Genomic DNA, 20,620 nt, shown 5'->3' with positions numbered 1-20,620 from the left:
CGTATCAATCCCCAGACTAAACCCATTGTCCCACTCTCTCCCCACAGCCCAGTAACATTCCCCAAACTAATCCCACTGTCACACTGTCCCCACAGCCCTTTATCATTCCCCAAACTAATCCCACTGTCCCACTCTCCTCACAGCCCTGTATCAGTTCCCAGACTAATCCCACTGTCCTACTCTCCTCACAGCCCTGTATCAGTACCCAAACTAATCCCACTGTCCTACTATCTCCACAGCCCTGTTTCAGTCCTCAAACTGATCCCACTGGCCCACTCTCCCCACAGCCCTGTCTCAGTCCCCAGACTAATCCCACTGTCCCACACTCTCCAAAACACTGTATCAATCCCCAAAATAATCCCAATGGCCCACTCTCCCCACAGCCCTGTCTCAGTCCCCAGACTAATCCCACTGTCCCACACTCTCCAAAGCCCTGTATCAATCCCCAAACTAATCCCACTGTCCCACTCTCCGCACAGCCCTGTATCAATCCACAAACTAATCGCACTGTCCCACTCTCTCCGCACAGCCCTGTATCAATCCCCAAACTAATCCCACAGTCCCACTGTCCCCACAGCCGTATCAATCCCCAAACTAAAACCATTGTCCCACTCTCTCCCCATAGCCCTCTATCAATCCCCAAACTAATCCCACTGTCCCACTCTCCCCACAGGCCCGTATCAGTCCTCAAACTAATCCCACTGTCCCACTCTCCCCACAGCCCTGTATCAGTCCTCAAACTGATCCCACTGTCCCACTCTCCGCACAGCCCTGTCTCAGTCCCCAGACTAATCCCACTGTCCCACACTCTCCAAAGCCCTGTATCAATCCCCAAACTAATCCCACTGTCCCCCTCTCCCCACAGCCCCGTATCAAGCCCCAAACTAATCCCACTGTCCCACACTCTCCACAGCCCTGTATCAGTCCCCAGACTAATCCCACTGTCCCATTCTCCCCAGAGACCTGTGTCGGTCACCAAACTAATCTCACTGTCCCACTCTCCCCACAGCCCTGTATAAATCCCCAAACTGTTCCCACTGTCCCACTCTCCCCACAGCCCTGTATCCATCCTCAAACTAATCCCAATGTCCTACTCTCCTCACATCTCTGTATCAATACCCAAACTAATCCCACTGTCCTTCCCTCTCCACAGCCCCGTATGAGTCCCCAAACTAATCCCACTGTCCCACTCTCCCCACAGCCCTGTATCAGTCCCCAAACTAATCCCACTGTCCCACTCTCCCCACAGCCCTGTATCCATCCCCAAACTAATCCCAATGTCCTACTCTCCTCACAGCCCTGTATCAGTCCCCAAACTAATCCCACTGTCCCACTCTCCCCACAGCCCTGTATCCATCCCCAAACTAATCCCAGTGTCCCACTCTCCTCACAGCCCTGTATCTGTCCCCAGACTAATACCACTGTCCCACTCTCTCCCCAGAGCCCTGTATCAGTCCCCAAACTAATCCCACAGTCCCACTCTCCCCACAGCCCTGCATCAGTCACCAAACTAATCCCAATGTCCCATTCTCTCCCCACAGCCCTGTATCAATCCCCGAACTAATCCCACTGTCCCACTCTCCCGACAGTCCTGTATCAGTCACCAAACTAATCCCACTATCCCACTCTCTCCGCACAGCCCTGTATCAATCCCCAAACTAATACCACTGTCCCACTCTCTCCCCACAGCCCTGTATCAATCCCCAAACTAATCCCACTGTCCCCCTTTCCGCACAGCCCCGTATCAGTCCCCAGTCTAATCCCACAGTCCCACACTCTCCAAAGCCCTGTATCAATCCCCAATCTAATCCCACTGTCCCACTCTCCCCACAGCCCTGCATCAGTCCCCAGACTAATCCCACTGTCCCACTCTCCCCACAGTCCTTTATGTCCCCAAACAAATCCCATTCTCCCACTCTCCCCACAGCCCCGTAACAATCCCAAAACTAATCCCATTGCCCTACTCACCCCACAGCCCTGTATCAATCCCCACACTAATCCCACTGTCCCACTCTCTCCGCACAGCCCTGTATCAATCCCCAAATTAATCCCACTGTCCCACTCTCCCCACAGCCCCGTATCAATCCCCAAACTAATCCCATTGTCCCAATCTCTCCCCAGAGCCCTGTATCAATCCCCAAACTAATACCACTGTCCCACTCTCCCCACAGCCCCGTATCAATCCCCGGACTAAACCCATTGACCCACTCACTCCCCACAGCCCTGTATCAATCCCCAAACTAATCCCACTGTCCCACTCTCCCCACAGCCCCGTATCAGTCCTCAAACTAATCCCACTGTCCTACTCTCTCCACAGCCCTGTATCAGTCCTCAAACTGATCCCACTGGCCCACTCTCCGCACAGCCCTGTCTCAGTCCCCAGACTAATACCACTGTCCCACACTCTCCAAAGACCTGTATCAATCCCCAAACTAATCCCACTGTCCCCCTCCCCCCCCCCGCAGCCCCGTATCAAGCCCCAAACTAATCCCACTGTCCCTCTCTCCCCACAGCCCTGTATCAGTCCCCAGACTAATCCCACTGTTCCATTCTCCCCAGAGACCTGTGTCGGTCACCAAACGAATCTCACTGTCCCACTCTCCCCACAGCCCTGTATAAATCCCCAAACTGTTCCCACTGTCCCACCCTCCCCACAGCCCTGTTTCCGTCCTCAAACTAATCCCAATGTCCTACTCTCCTCACAGCTCTGTATCAATACCCAAACTAATCCCACTGTCCTTCTCTCTCCACAGCCCCGTATGAGTCCCCAAACGAATCCCACTGTCCCACTCTCCCCACAGCCCTGTATCAATCCCCAAACTAATCCCACTGTCCCACTCTCCCCACAGCCCTGTATCCATCCCCAAACTAATCCCAGTGTCCCACTCTCCTCACAGCCCTGTATCTGTCCCCAGACTAATACCACTGTCCCACTCTCTCCCCAGAGCCCTGTATCAGTCCCCAAACTAATCCCACAGTCCCACTCTCCCCACAGCCCTGCATCAGTCACCAAACTAATCCCAATGTCCCATTCTCTCCCCACAGCCCTGTATCAATCCCCAAACTAATCCCACTGTCCCACTCTCCCGACAGTCCTGTATCAGTCACCAAACTAATCCCACTATCCCACTCTCTCCGCACAGCCCTGTATCAATCCCCAAACTAATACCACTGTCCCACTCTCTCCCCACAGCCCTGTATCAATCCCCAAACTAATCCCACTGTCCCCCTCTCCGCACAGCCCCGTATCAGTCCCCAGTCTAATCCCACAGTCCCACACTCTCCAAAACCCTGTATCAATCCCCAATCTAATCCCACTGTCCCACTCTCCCCACAGCCCTGCATCAGTCCCCAGACTAATCCCACTGTCCCACTCTCCCCACAGTCCTTTATGTCCCCAAACAAATCCCATTCTCCCACTCTCCCCACAGCCCCGTAACAATCCCAAAACTAATCCCATTGCCCTACTCACCCCACAGCCCTGTATCAATCCCCAAACTAATCCCACTGTCCCACTCTCTCCGCACAGCCCTGTATCAATCCCCAAATTAATCCCACTGTCCCACTCTCCCCACAGCCCCGTATCAATCCCCAAACTAATCCCATTGTCCCAATCTCTCCCCAGAGCCCTGTATCAATCCCCAAACTAATACCACTGTCCCACTCTCCCCACAGCCCCGTATCAATCCCCGGACTAAACCCATTGACCAACTCACTCCCCACAGCCCTGTATCAATCCCCAAACTAATCCCACGGTCCCACTCTCCGCACAGACCTGTCTCAGTCCCCAGACTAATACCACTGTCCCACACTCTCCAAAGCCCTGTATCAATCCCAAAACTAATCCCACTGCCCCCCTCTCCCACCAGCCCCGTATCAAGCCCCAAACTAATCCCACTGTCCCTCTCTCCCCACAGCCCTGTATCAGTCCCCAAACTAATCCCACTGTCCCATTCTTCCCAGAGACCTGTATCAATCCACAAACTAATCGCACTGTCCCACTCTCTACGCACAGCCCTGTATCAATCCCCAAACTAATCCCACAGTCCCACTGTCCCCACAGCCGTATCAATCCCCAAACTAAACCCATTGTCCCACTCTCTCCCCATAGCCCTGTATCAATCCCCAATCTAATTCCACTGTCCCACTCTCCCCACAGCCCCGTATCAGTCCTCAAACTAATCCCACTGTCCCACACTCTTCAAGGCCCTGTATCAATCCCCAAACTAATCCCACTGTCCCCCTCTCCCCACAGCCCCGTATCAAGCCCCAAACTAATCCCACTGTCCCTCTCTCCCCACAGCCCTGTATCAGTCCCCAGACTAATCCCACTGTCCCATTCTCCCCAGAGACCTGTGTCGGTCACCAAACTAATCTCACTGTCCCACTCTCCCCACAGCCCTGTATAAATCCCCAAACTGTTCCCACTGTCCCACTCTCCCCACAGCCCTGTATCCATCCTCAAACTAATCCCAATGTCCTACTCTCCTCACAGCTCTGTATCAATACCCAAACTAATCCCACTGTCCTTCTCTCTCCACAGCCCCGTATGAGTCCCCAAACTAATCCCACTGTCCCACTCTCCCCACAGCCCTGTATCAGTCCCCAAACTAATCCCACTGTCCCACTCTCCCCACAGCCCCGTATCAATCCCCAAACTAATCCCACAGTCCCACTCTCCGCACAGCCCTGCATCAGTCACCAAACTAATCCCAATGTCCCATTCTCTCCCCACAGCCCTGTATCAATCCCCGAACTAATCCCACTGTCCCACTCTCCCGACAGTCCTGTATCAGTCACCAAACTAATCCCACTATCCCACTCTCTCCGCACAGCCTTGTATCAATCCCCAAACTAATACCACTGTCCCACTCTCTCCCCACAGCCCTGTATCAATCCCCAAACTAATCCCACTGTCCCCCTCTCCGCACAGCCCCGTATCAGTCCCCAGTCTAATCCCACAGTCCCACACTCTCCAAAGCCCTGTATCAATCCCCAATCTAATCCCACTGTCCCACTCTCCCCACAGTCCTTTATGTCCCCAAACAAATCCCATTCTCCCACTCTCCCCACAGCCCCGTAACAATCCCAAAACTAATCCCATTGCCCTACTCACCCCACAGCCCTGTATCAATCCCCAAACTAATCCCAATGTCCCACTCTCTCCGCACAGCCCTGTATCAATCCCCAAATTAATCCCACTGTCCCACTCTCCCCAGAACCCTGTATCAATCCCCAAACTAATACCACTGTCCCACTCTCCCCACAGCCCCGTATCAATCCCCGGACTAAACCCATTGACCCACTCACTCCCCACAGCCCTGTATCAATCCCCAAACTAATCCCACGGTCCCACTCTCCGCACAGCCCTGTCTCAGTCCCCAGACTAATACCACTGTCCCACACTCTCCAAAGCCCTGTATCAATCCCCAAACTAATCCCACTGCCCCCCTCTCACACCAGCCCCGCATCAAGCCCCAAACTAATCCCACTGTCCCTCTCTCCCCACAGCCCTGTATCAGTCCCCAAACTAATCCCACTGTCCCATTCTCCCCAGAGACCTGTATCAATCCACAAACTAATCGCACTGTCCCACTCTCTCCGCACATCCCTGTATCAATCCCCAAACTAATCCCACAGTCCCACTGTCCCCACAGCCGTATCAATCCCCAAACTAAACCCATTGTCCCACTCTCTCCCCATAGCCCTGTATCAATCCCCAAACTAATCCCACTGTCCCACTCTCCCCACAGCCCCGTATCAGTCCTCAAACTAATCCCACTGTCCTACTCTCTCCACAGCCCTGTATCAGTCCTCAAACTGATCCCACTGGCCCACACTCCGCACAGCCCTGTCTCAGTCCCCAGACTAATCCCACTGTCCCACACTCTCCAAAGCCCTGTATCAATCCCCAAACTAATCCCACATTCCCCCTCTCCCCACAGCCCCGTATCAAGCCCCAAACTAATCCCACTGTCACACTCTCCCCACAGCCCTGTATCAATCCCCAAACTAATCCCACTGTCCCACTCTCCTCACAGCCCTGTATCAGTTCCCAGACTAATCCCACTGTCCTACTCTCCTCACAGCCCTGTATCAGTACCCAAACTAATCCCACTGTCCTACTCTCCCCACAGCCCTGTATCAATCCCCAATCTAATCCCACTGTCCCACTCTCCCCACTGCCCTGCATCAGTCCCCAGACTTATCCCACTCTCCCATTCTCCACACAGACCTGTGTCGGTCACCAAACTAATCCCACTGTCCCACTATCCCCACAGCCCTGTATCAGTCCCCAAACTAATCCCACTGTCCCACTCTCCCCACAGCCCTTTATCAGTCCCCAAACAAATCCCATTGTCCCACTCTCCCCACAGCCCCGTATCAATCCCCAAACTAATCCCATTGTCCCAATCTCTCCCCAGAGCCCTGTATCAATCCCTAAACTAATACCACTGTCCCACTCTCCCAACAGCCGCGTATCAATCCCCAGACTAAACCCATTGTCCCACACTCTCCCCACAGCCCTGTATCAATCCCCAAACTAATCCCATTGCCCTACTCTCTCCCCTCAGCCCTGTAACAGTCCCCAAACTAATCCCACTGTCCCACTCTCCTCACAGCCCTGTATCAGTTCCCAGACTAATCCCACTGTCCTACTCTCCTCACAGCCCTGTATCAGTACCCAAACTAATCCCACTGTCACACTCCCCCCTCAGCCCTGTATCAATCCCCAAACTAATCCCACTGTCCCACTCTCCTCACAGCCCTGTATCAGTTCCCAGACTAATCCCACTGTCATACTCTCCTCACAGCCCTGTATCAGTACCCAAACTAATCCCACTGTCCTACTCTCTCCACAGCCCTGTTTCAGTCCTCAAACTGATCCCACTGGCCCACTCTCCCCACAGCCCTGTCTCAGTCCCCAGACTAATCCCACTGTCCCACACTCTCCAAAACACTGTATCAATCCCCAAACTAATCCGACTGGCCCACTCTCCGCACAGCCCTGTCTCAGTCCCCAGACTAATCCCACTGTCCTACTCTCTCCACAGCCCTGTATCAGTCCCCAAACTAATCCCACAGTCCCACTCTCCCCACAGCCCTGCATCAGTCACCAAACTAATCCCAATGTCCCATTCTCTCCCCACAGCCCTGTATCAATCCCCGAACTATTCCCACTGTCCCACTCTCCCGACAGTCCAGTATCAGTCACCAAACTAATCCCACTGTCCCACTCTCCCCACAGCCCTTTATCAGTCCCCAAACAAATCCCATTGTCCCACTCTCCCCACAGCCCCGTAACAATCCCAAAACTAATCCCCTTGCCCTACTCACCCCACAGCCCTGTATCAATCCCCAAACTAATCCCACTGTCCCACTCTCTCCTCACAGCCCTGTATCGATCCCCAAATTAATCCCACTGTCCCACTCTCCCCACAACCCCGTATCAATCCCCAAACTAATCCCATTGTCCCTATCTCTCCCCAGAGCCCTGTATCAATCCCCAAACTTATACCACTGTCCCACTCTCCCCACAGCCCCGTATCAATCCCCAGACTATACCCATTGTCCCACTCTCTCCCCACAGCCCTGTATCAATCCCCAAACTTATCCCACTGTCCCACTCTCCCCACAGCCCCGTATCAATCCCCAAACTAATCCAATTGCCCTACTCTCTCCCCACAGCCCTGTAACAGTCCCCAAACTAATCCCACTGTCACACTCTCCCCACAGCCCTGTATCAATCCCCAAACTAATCCCACTGTCCCACTCTCCTCACAGCCCTGTATCAGTTCCCAGACTAATCCCACTGTCCTACTCTCCTCACATCCCTGTATCAGTACCCAAACTAATCCCACTGTCCTACTCTCCCCACAGCCCTGTATCAATCCCCAAACTAATCCCTCTGTCCTACTCTCTCCACAGCCCTGTATCAATCCTCAAACTGATGCCACTGGCCCACTCTCCCCACAGCCCTGTCTCAGTCCCCAGACTAATCCCACTGTCCCCATCTCCCCACAGCCCCGTATCAGTCCCCAGACCTATCCCACTCTCCCATTCTCCACACAGACCTGTGTCGGTCACCAAACTAATCCCACTGTCCCACTATCCCCACAGCCCTGTATCAGTCCCCAAACTAATCCCACTGTCCCACTCTCCCCACAGCCCTTTATCCGTCCCCAAACAAATCCCATTGTCCCACTCTCCCCACAGCCCCGTATCAATCCCCAAACTAATCCCATTGTCCCAATCTCTCCCCAGAGCCCTGTATCAATCCCTAAACTAATACCACTGTCCCACTCTCCCCACAGCCCCGTATCAATCCCCAAACTAATCCCATTGCCCTACTCTCTCCCCTCAGCCCTGTAACAGTCCCCAAACTAATCCCACTGTCCCACTCTCCTCACAGCCCTGTATCAGTTCCCAGACTAATCCCACTGTCCTACTCTCCTCACAGCCCTGTATCAGTACCCAAACTAATCCCACTGTCACACTCCCCCCTCAGCCCTGTATCAATCCCCAAACTAATCCCACTGTCCCACTCTCCTCACAGCCCTGTCTCAGTCCCCAGACTAATACCACTGTCCCACACTCTCCAAAGCCCTGTATCAGTCACCAAACTAATCCCAATGTCCCACTCTCCCGACAGTCCTGTATCAGTCACCAAACTAATCCCACTATCCCACTCTCTCCGCACAGCCCTGTATCAATCCCCAAACAAATACCACTGTCCCACTCTCTCCCCACAGCCCTGTAACAATCCCCAAACTAATCCCACTGTCCCCCTCTCCCCACAGCCCCGTATCAGTCCCCAGTCTAATCCCACAGTCCCACACTCTCCAAAGCCCTGTATCAATCCCCAATCTAATCAAACTGTCCCACTCTCCCCGCAGCCCTGCATCAGTCCCCAGACTAATCCCACTGTCCGACTCTCCCCACAGCCCTTTATGTCCCCAAACAAATCCCATTCTCCCACTCTCCCCACAGCCCCGTAACAATCCCAAAACTAATCCCATTGCCCTACTCACCCCAGAGCCCTGTATCAATCCCCAGACTAATCCCACTGTCCCACTCTCTCCGCACAGCCCTGTATCCATCCCCAAATTAATCCCACTGTCCCACTCTCCCCACAGCCCCGTATCAATCCCCAGACTAATCCCATTGTCCCAATCTCTCCCCAGAGCCCTGTATCAATCCCCAAACTAATACCACTGTCCCACTCTCCCCACAGCCCCGTATCAATCCCCGGACTAAACCCATTGTCCCACTCTCTCCCCATAGCCCTGTATCAATCCCCAAACTAATCCCACTGTCCCACTCTCCCCACAGCCCCGTATCAGTAATCAAACTAATCCCACTGTCCTACTCTCTCCACAGCCGTATCAATCCCCAAACTAATCCCACAGTCCCACTGTCCCCACAGCCGTATCAATCCCCAAACTAAACCCATTGTCCCACTCTCTCCCCATAGCCCTGTATCAATCCCCAAACTAATCCCACTGTCCCACTCTCCCCACAGCCCCGTATCAGTCCTCAAACTAATCCCACTGTCCTACTCTCTCCACAGCCCTGTATCAGTCCTCAAACTGATCCCACTGACCCACACTCCGCACAGCCCTGTCTCAGTCCCCAGACTAATCCCACTGTCCCACACTCTCCAAAGCCCTGTATCAATCCCCAAACTAATCCCACATTCCCCCTCTCCCCACAGCCCCGTATCAAGCCCCAAACTAATCCCACTGTCACACTCTCCCCACAGCCCTGTATCAATCCCCAAACTAATCCCACTGTCCCACTCTCCTCACAGCCCTGTATCAGTTCCCAGACTAATCCCACTGTCCTACTCTCCTCACAGCCCTGTATCAGTACCCAAACTAATCCCACTGTCCTACTCTCCCCACAGCCCTGTATCAATCCCCAATCTAATCCCACTGTCCCACTCTCCCCACTGCCCTGCATCAGTCCCCAGACTTATCCCACTCTCCCATTCTCCACACAGACCTGTGTCGGTCACCAAACTAATCCCACTGTCCCACTATCCCCACAGCCCTGTATCAGTCCCCAAACTAATCCCACTGTCCCACTCTCCCCACAGCCCTTTATCAGTCCCCAAACAAATCCCATTGTCCCACTCTCCCCACAGCCCCGTATCAATCCCCAAACTAATCCCATTGTCCCAATCTCTCCCCAGAGCCCTGTATCAATCCCTAAACTAATACCACTGTCCCACTCTCCCAACAGCCGCGTATCAATCCCCAGACTAAACCCATTGTCCCACACTCTCCCCACAGCCCTGTATCAATCCCCAAACTAATCCCATTGCCCTACTCTCTCCCCTCAGCCCTGTAACAGTCCCCAAACTAATCCCACTGTCCCACTCTCCTCACAGCCCTGTATCAGTTCCCAGACTAATCCCACTGTCCTACTCTCCTCACAGCCCTGTATCAGTACCCAAACTAATCCCACTGTCCTACTCTCCTCACAGCCCTGTAACAGTCCCCAAACTAATCCCACTGTCCCACTCTCCTCACAGCCCTGTAACAGTCCCCAAACTAATCCCACTGTCCCACTCTCCTCACAGCCCTGTATCAGTACCCAAACTAATCCCACTGTCACACTCCCCCCTCAGCCCTGTATCAATCCCCAAACTAATCCCACTGTCCCACTCTCCTCACAGCCCTGTATCAGTTCCCAGACTAATCCCACTGTCATACTCTCCTCACAGCCCTGTATCAGTACCCAAACTAATCCCACTGTCCTACTCTCTCCACAGCCCTGTTTCAGTCCTCAAACTGATCCCACTGGCCCACTCTCCCCACAGCCCTGTCTCAGTCCCCAGACTAATCCCACTGTCCCACACTCTCCAAAACACTGTATCAATCCCCAAACTAATCCGACTGGCCCACTCTCCGCACAGCCCTGTCTCAGTCCCCAGACTAATCCCACTGTCCTACTCTCTCCACAGCCCTGTATCAGTCCCCAAACTAATCCCACAGTCCCACTCTCCCCACAGCCCTGCATCAGTCACCAAACTAATCCCAATGTCCCATTCTCTCCCCACAGCCCTGTATCAATCCCCGAACTATTCCCACTGTCCCACTCTCCCGACAGTCCAGTATCAGTCACCAAACTAATCCCACTGTCCCACTCTCCCCACAGCCCTTTATCAGTCCCCAAACAAATCCCATTGTCCCACTCTCCCCACAGCCCCGTAACAATCCCAAAACTAATCCCCTTGCCCTACTCACCCCACAGCCCTGTATCAATCCCCAAACTAATCCCACTGTCCCACTCTCTCCGCACAGCCCTGTATCGATCCCCAAATTAATCCCACTGTCCCACTCTCCCCACAACCCCGTATCAATCCCCAAACTAATCCCATTGTCCCTATCTCTCCCCAGAGCCCTGTATCAATCCCCAAACTTATACCACTGTCCCACTCTCCCCACAGCCCCGTATCAATCCCCAGACTATACCCATTGTCCCACTCTCTCCCCACAGCCCTGTATCAATCCCCAAACTTATCCCACTGTCCCACTCTCCCCACAGCCCCGTATCAATCCCCAAACTAATCCAATTGCCCTACTCTCTCCCCACAGCCCTGTAACAGTCCCCAAACTAATCCCACTGTCACACTCTCCCCACAGCCCTGTATCAATCCCCAAACTAATCCCACTGTCCCACTCTCCTCACAGCCCTGTATCAGTTCCCAGACTAATCCCACTGTCCTACTCTCCTCACATCCCTGTATCAGTACCCAAACTAATCCCACTGTCCTACTCTCCCCACAGCCCTGTATCAATCCCCAAACTAATCCCTCTGTCCTACTCTCTCCACAGCCCTGTATCAATCCTCAAACTGATGCCACTGGCCCACTCTCCCCACAGCCCTGTCTCAGTCCCCAGACTAATCCCACTGTCCCCATCTCCCCACAGCCCCGTATCAGTCCCCAGACCTATCCCACTCTCCCATTCTCCACACAGACCTGTGTCGGTCACCAAACTAATCCCACTGTCCCACTATCCCCACAGCCCTGTATCAGTCCCCAAACTAATCCCACTGTCCCACTCTCCCCACAGCCCTTTATCCGTCCCCAAACAAATCCCATTGTCCCACTCTCCCCACAGCCCCGTAACAATCCCCAAACTAATCCCATTGTCCCAATCTCTCCCCAGAGCCCTGTATCAATCCCTAAACTAATACCACTGTCCCACTCTCCCCACAGCCCCGTATCAATCCCCAAACTAATCCCATTGCCCTACTCTCTCCCCTCAGCCCTGTAACAGTCCCCAAACTAATCCCACTGTCCCACTCTCCTCACAGCCCTGTATCAGTTCCCAGACTAATCCCACTGTCCTACTCTCCTCACAGCCCTGTATCAGTACCCAAACTAATCCCACTGTCACACTCCCCCCTCAGCCCTGTATCAATCCCCAAACTAATCCCACTGTCCCACTCTCCTCACAGCCCTGTCTCAGTCCCCAGACTAATACCACTGTCCCACACTCTCCAAAGCCCTGTATCAGTCACCAAACTAATCCCAATGTCCCACTCTCCCGACAGTCCTGTATCAGTCACCAAACTAATCCCACTATCCCACTCTCTCCGCACAGCCCTGTATCAATCCCCAAACAAATACCACTGTCCCACTCTCTCCCCACAGCCCTGTAACAATCCCCAAACTAATCCCACTGTCCCCCTCTCCCCACAGCCCCGTATCAGTCCCCAGTCTAATCCCACAGTCCCACACTCTCCAAAGCCCTGTATCAATCCCCAATCTAATCAAACTGTCCCACTCTCCCCGCAGCCCTGCATCAGTCCCCAGACTAATCCCACTGTCCGACTCTCCCCACAGCCCTTTATGTCCCCAAACAAATCCCATTCTCCCACTCTCCCCACAGCCCCGTAACAATCCCAAAACTAATCCCATTGCCCTACTCACCCCAGAGCCCTGTATCAATCCCCAGACTAATCCCACTGTCCCACTCTCTCCGCACAGCCCTGTATCCATCCCCAAATTAATCCCACTGTCCCACTCTCCCCACAGCCCCGTATCAATCCCCAGACTAATCCCATTGTCCCAATCTCTCCCCAGAGCCCTGTATCAATCCCCAAACTAATACCACTGTCCCACTCTCCCCACAGCCCCGTATCAATCCCCGGACTAAACCCATTGTCCCACTCTCTCCCCATAGCCCTGTATCAATCCCCAAACTAATCCCACTGTCCCACTCTCCCCACAGCCCCGTATCAGTAATCAAACTAATCCCACTGTCCTACTCTCTCCACAGCCCTGTATCAGTCCTCAAACTGATCCCACTGGCCCACTCTCCCGACAGTCCTGTATCAGTCACCAAACTAATCCCACTATCCCACTCCCTCCGCACAGCCCTGTATCAATCCCCAAACTAATCCCACAGTCCCACTCTCCACACAGCCCTGTCTCAGTCCCCAGACTAATACCACTGTCCCACACTCTCCAAAGCCCTGTATCAGTCACCAAACTAATCCCAATGTCCCACTCTCCCGACAGTCCTGTATCAGTCACCAAACTAATCCCACTATCCCACTCTCTCCGCACAGCCCTGTATCAATCCCCAAACAAATACCACTGTCCCACTCTCTCCCCACAGCCCTGTAACAATCCCCAAACTAATCCCACTGTCCCCCTCTCCCCACAGCCCCGTATCAGTCCCCAGTCTAATCCCACAGTCCCACACTCTCCAAAGCCCTGTATCAATCCCCAATCTAATCCCACTGTCCCACTCTCCCCGCAGCCCTGCATCAGTCCCCAGACTAATCCCACTGTCCGACTCTCCCCACAGCCCTTTATGTCCCCAAACAAATCCCATTCTCCCACTCTCCCCACAGCCCCGTAACAATCCCAAAACTAATCCCATTGCCCTACTCACCCCAGAGCCCTGTATCAATCCCCAGACTAATCCCACTGTCCCACTCTCTCCGCACAGCCCTGTATCCATCCCCAAATTAATCCCACTGTCCCACTCTCCCCACAGCCCCGTATCAATCCCCAGACTAATCCCATTGTCCCAATCTCTCCCCAGAGCCCTGTATCAATCCCCAAACTAATACCACTGTCCCACTCTCCCCACAGCCCCGTATCAATCCCCGGACTAAACCCATTGTCCCACTCTCTCCCCATAGCCCTGTATCAATCCCCAAACTAATCCCACTGTCCCACTCTCCCCACAGCCCCGTATCAGTAATCAAACTAATCCCACTGTCCTACTCTCTCCACAGCCCTGTATCAGTCCTCAAACTGATCCCACTGGCCCACTCTCCCGACAGTCCTGTATCAGTCACCAAACTAATCCCACTATCCCACTCCCTCCGCACAGCCCTGTATCAATCCCCAAACTAATCCCACAGTCCCACTCTCCACACAGCCCTGTCTCAGTCCCCAGACTAATACCACTGTCCCACACTCTCCAAAGCCCTGTATCAGTCACCAAACTAATCCCAATGTCCCACTCTCCCGACAGTCCTGTATCAGTCACCAAACTAATCCCACTATCCCACTCTCTCCGCACAGCCCTGTATCAATCCCCAAACAAATACCACTGTCCCACTCTCTCCCCACAGCCCTGTAACTATCCCCAAACTAATCCCACTGTCCCCCTCTCCCCACAGCCCCGTATCAGTCCCCAGTCTAATCCCACAGTCCCACACTCTCCAAAGCCCTGTATCAATCCCCAATCTAATCCCACTGTCCCACTCTCCCCGCAGCCCTGCATCAGTCCCCAGACTAATCCCACTGTCCGACTCTCCCCACAGCCCTTTATGTCCCCAAACAAATCCCATTCTCCCACTCTCCCCACAGCCCCGTAACAATCCCAAAACTAATCCCATTGCCCTACTCACCCCAGAGCCCTGTATCAATCCCCAGACTAATCCCACTGTCCCACTCTCTCCGCACAGCCCTGTATCCATCCCCAAATTAATCCCACTGTCCCACTCTCCCCACAGCCCCGTATCAATCCCCAGACTAATCCCATTGTCCCAATCTCTCCCCAGAGCCCTGTATCAATCCCCAAACTAATACCACTGTCCCACTCTCCCCACAGCCCCGTATCAATCCCCGGACTAAACCCATTGTCCCACTCTCTCCCCATAGCCCTGTATCAATCCCCAAACTAATCCCACTGTCCCACTCTCCCCACAGCCCCGTATCAGTAATCAAACTAATCCCACTGTCCTACTCTCTCCACAGCCCTGTATCAGTCCTCAAACTGATCCCACTGGCCCACTCTCCCGACAGTCCTGTATCAGTCACCAAACTAATCCCACTATCCCACTCCCTCCGCACAGCCCTGTATCAATCCCCAAACTAATCCCACAGTCCCACTCTCCACACAGCCCTGTCTCAGTCCCCAGACTAATACCACTGTCCCACACTCTCCAAAGCCCTGTATCAGTCACCAAACTAATCCCAATGTCCCACTCTCCCGACAGTCCTGTATCAGTCACCAAACTAATCCCACTATCCCACTCTCTCCGCACAGCCCTGTATCAATCCCCAAACAAATACCACTGTCCCACTCTCTCCCCACAGCCCTGTAACAATCCCCAAACTAATCCCACTGTCCCACTCTCCCCACAGCCCCGTATCAGTCCCCAGTCTAATCCCACAGTCCTACACTCTCCAAAGCCCTGTATCAATCCCCAATCTAATCCCACTGTCCCACTCTCCCCGCAGCCCTGCATCAGTCCCCAGACTAATCCCACTGTCCGACTCTCCCCACAGCCCTTTATGTCCCCAAACAAATCCCATTCTCCCACTCTCCCCACAGCCCCGTAACAATCCCAAAACTAATCCCATTGCCCTACTCACCCCAGAGCCCTGTATCAATCCCCAGACTAATCCCACTGTCCCACTCTCTCCGCACAGCCCTGTATCCATCCCCAAATTAATCCCACTGTCCCACTCTCCCCACAGCCCCGTATCAATCCCCAGACTAATCCCATTGTCCCAATCTCTCCCCAGAGCCCTGTATCAATCCCCAAACTAATACCACTGTCCCACTCTCCCCACAGCCCCGTATCAATCCCCGGACTAAACCCATTGTCCCACTCTCTCCCCATAGCCCTGTATCAATCCCCAAACTAATCCCACTGTCCCACTCTCCCCACAGCCCCGTATCAGTAATCAAACTAATCCCACTGTCCTACTCTCTCCACAGCCCTGTATCAGTCCTCAAACTGATCCCACTGGCCCACTCTCCCGACAGTCCTGTATCAGTCACCAAACTAATCCCACTATCCCACTCCCTCCGCACAGCCCTGTATCAATCCCCAAACTAATACCACTGTCCCAGTCTCTCACCACAGCCCTGTAACAATCCCCAAACTAATCCCACTGTCCCCCTCTCCCCACAGCCCCGTATCAGTCCCCAGTCTAATCCCACAGTCCCACACTCTCCAAAGCCCTGTATCAATCCCCAATCTAATCCCACTGTCCCATTCTCCCCACAGCCCTGCATCAGTCCCCAGACTAATCCCACTGTCCCACTCTCCCCACAGCCCCGTATCAATACCCAAACTAATCCCACAGTCCCACTCTCTCCACACAGCCCTGTATCAATCCCCAAATTAATCCCACTGTCCCACTCTCCCCACAGCCCCGTATCAATCCCCAAACTAATCCCATTGTCCCTCTCTCTCCCCACAGCCCTGTATCAATCCCCAAACTAATCCCACGGTCCCACTCTCCCCACAGCCCCTTATCAATCCCCAAACTAATCCCATTGCCCTACTCTATCCCCACAGCCCTGTAACAGTCCCCAAACTAATCCCACTGTCACACTCTCCCCACAGCGCTGTATCAATCCCCAAACTAATCCCACTGTCCCACTCTCCTCACAGCCCTGTATCAGTTCCCAGACTAATCCCACTGTCCTACTCTCCTCACAGCCCTGTATCAGTACCCAAACTAATCCCACTGTCCCACTATCCCCACAGCCCTGTATCAGTCCCCAAACTAATCCCACTGTCCCACTCTCCCCACAGCCCTTTATCAGTCCCCAAACAAATCCCATTGTCCCACTCTCCCCACAGCCCCGTATCAATCCCCAAACTAATCCCATTGTCCCAGTCTCTCCCCAGAGCCCTGTATCAATCCCTAAACTAATACCAATGTCCCACTCTCCCCACAGCCCCGTATCAATCCCCAGACTAAACCCATTGTCCCACTCTCTCCCCACAGCCCTGTATCAATCCCCAAACTAATCCCATTGCCCTACACTCTCCCCTCAGCCCTGTAACAGTCCCCAAACTAATCCCACTGTCACACTCTCCCCTCAGCCCTGTATCAATCCGCAAACTAATCCCACTATCCCACTCTCCTCACAGCCCTGTATCAGTTCCCAGACTAATCCCACTGTCCTACTCTCCTCACAGCCCTGTATGTCCCCAAACTAATCCCACTGTCCTACTCTCTCCACAGCCCTGTTTCAGTCCTCAAACTGATCCCACTGGCCCACTCTCCCCACAGCCCTGTCTCAGTCCCCAAACTAATCCCACTGTCCCACTCTCCCCACAGCCCTGTATCAGTCCCCAAACTAATCCCACTGTCCCACTCTCCCCACAGCCCTGTATCCATCCCCAAACTAATCCCAATGTCCTACTCTCCTCACAGCCCTGTATCAGTCCGCAAACTAATCCCACTGTCCCACTCTCCCCACAACACTGTATCCATCCCCAAACTAATCCCAGTGTCCCACTCTCCTCACAGCCCTGTATCTGTCCCCAGACTAATACCACTGTCCCACTCTCTCCCCAGAGCCCTGTATCAGTCGCCAAACTAATCCCACAGTCCCACTCTCCCCACAGCCCTGCATCAGTCACCAAACTAATCCCAATGTCCCATTCTCTCCCCACAGCCCTGTATCAATCCCCGAACTAATCCCACTGTCCCACACTCCCGACAGTCCTGTATCAGTCACCAAACTAATCCCACTATCCCACTCTCTCCGCACAGCCCTGTATCAATCCCCAAACTAATACCACTGTCCCACTCTCTCCCCACAGCCCTGTATCAATCCCCAAACTAATCCCACTGTCCCCCTCTCCGCACAGCCCCGTATCAGTCCCCAGTCTAATCCCACAGTCTCACACTCTCCAAAGCCCTGTATCAATCCCCAATCTAATCCCACTGTCCCACTCTCCCCACAGCCCTGCATCAGTCCCCAGACTAATCCCACTGTCCCACTCTCCCCACAGTCCTTTATGTCCCCAAACAAATCCCATTCTCCCACTCTCCACACAGCCCCGTAACAATCCCAAAACTAATCCCATTGCCCTACGCACCCCACAGCCCTGTATCAATCCCCAAACTAATCCCACTGTCCCACTCTCTCCGCACAGCCCTGTATCAATCCCCAAATTAATCCCACTGTCCCACTCTCCCCACAGCCCCGTATCAATCCCCAAACTAATCCCATTGTCCCAATCTCTCCCCAGAGCCCTGTATCAATCCCCAAACTAATACCACTGTCCCACTCTCCCCACAGCCCCGTATCAATCCCCGGACTAAACCCATTGACCCACTCACTCCCCACAGCCCTGTATCAATCCCCAAACTAATCCCACAGTCCCACTCTCCACACAGCCCTGTCTCAGTACCCAGACTAATACCACTGTCCCACACTCTCCAAAGCCCTGTATCAATCCTCAAACTAATCACACTGCCCCCCTCTCCCACCAGCCCCGTATCAAGCCCCAAACTAATCCCACTGTCCCTCTCTCCCCACAGCCCTGTATCAGTCCCCAAACTAATCCCACTGTCCCATTCTCCCCAGAGACCTCTGTCAGTCACCAAACTATTCTCACTGTCCCACTCTCCCCACAGCCCTGTATAAATCCCCAAACTGTTCCCAATGTCCCACTCTCCCCACAGCCGTGTATCCAACCTCAAACTAATCCCAATGTCCTACTCTCCTCACAGCCCTGTATCAATACCCAAACTAATCCCACTGTCCTACTCTCTCCAAAGCCCTGTATCAGTCCCCAAACTAATCCCACTGTCCCACTCTCCTCACAGCCCTGTATCAGTCCCCAAACTAATCCCACTGTCCCACTCTCCCCACAGCCCTGCATCAGTCACCAAACTAATCCCAATGTCCCATTCTCTCCCCACAGCCCTGTATCAATCCCCGAACTAATCCCATTGCCCTACTCACCCCACAGCCCTGTATCAATCCCCAAACTAATCCCACTGTCCCACTCTCTCCGCACAGCCCTGTATCAATCCCCAAATTAATCCCACTGTCCCACTCTCCCCACAGCCCCATTTCAATCCCCAAACTAATCCCACTGTCCCTCTATCCCCACAGCCCTGTATCAGTCCCCAGACTAATCCCACTGTCCCATTCTCCCCAGACACCTGTGTCGGTCAACAAACCAATCTCACTGTCCCACTCTCCCAACAGCCCTGTATAAATCCCCAAACTGTTCCCAATGTCCCACTCTCCCCACAGCCCTGTATCCATCCTCAAACTAATCCCACTGTCCTACTCTCTCCACAGCCCTGTATCAGTCCCCAAACTAATCCCACAGTCCCACTCTCCCCACAGCCCTGCATCAGTCACCAAACTAATCCCAATGTCCCATTCTCTCCCCACAGCCCTGTATCAATCCCCGAACTAATCCCACTGTCCCACTCTCCCGACAGTCCAGTATCAGTCACCAAACTAATCCCACTGTCCCACTCTCCCCACAGCCCTTTATCAGTCCCCAAACAAATCCCATTGTCCCACTCTCCCCACAGCCCCGTAACAATCCCAAAACTAATCCCCTTGCCCTACTCACCCCACAGCCCTGTATCAATCCCCAAACTAATCCCACTGTCCCACTCTCTCCGCACAGCCCTGTATCGATCCCCAAATTAATCCCACTGTCCCACTCTCCCCACAGCCCCGTATCAATCCCCAAACCAATCCCATTGTCCCTATCTCTCCCCAGAGCCCTGTATCAATCCCCAAACTTATACCACTGTCCCACTCTCCCCACAGCCCCGTATCAATCCCCAGACTATACCCATTGTCCCACTCTCTCCCCACAGCCCTGTATCAATCCCCAAACTTATCCCACTGTCCCACTCTCCCCACAGCCCCGTATCAATCCCCAAACTAATCCAATTGCCCTACTCTCTCCCCACAGCCCTGTAACAGTCCCCAAACTAATCCCACTGTCACACTCTCCCCACAGCCCTGTATCAATCCCCAAACTAATCCCACTGTCCCACTCTCCTCACAGCCCTGTATCAGTTCCCAGACTAATCCCACTGTCCTACTCTCCTCACAGCCCTGTATCAGTACCCAAACTAATCCCACTGTCCTACTCTCCCCACATCCCTGTATCAATCCCCAAACTAATCCCTCTGTCCTACTCTCTCCACAGCCCTGTATCAATCCTCAAACTGATGCCACTGGCCCACTCTCCCCACAGCCCTGTCTCAGTCCCGAGACTAATCCCACTGTCCCACACTCTCCAAAGCCCTGTATCAATCCCCAAACTAATCCCACTGTCCCCCTCTCCCCACAGCCCCGTATCAAGCCCCAAACTAATCCCACTGTCCCTCTCTCCCCACAGACCTGTA

The sequence above is a fragment of the Hemitrygon akajei genome, chromosome 1 (assembly GCF_048418815.1).
Source record: "Hemitrygon akajei chromosome 1, sHemAka1.3, whole genome shotgun sequence".
In the NCBI taxonomy this organism is placed as follows: domain Eukaryota; kingdom Metazoa; phylum Chordata; class Chondrichthyes; order Myliobatiformes; family Dasyatidae; genus Hemitrygon; species Hemitrygon akajei.
The sequence above is the reverse complement of the archived record's forward strand: the minus strand, read 5'-3'. Positions refer to the sequence as shown.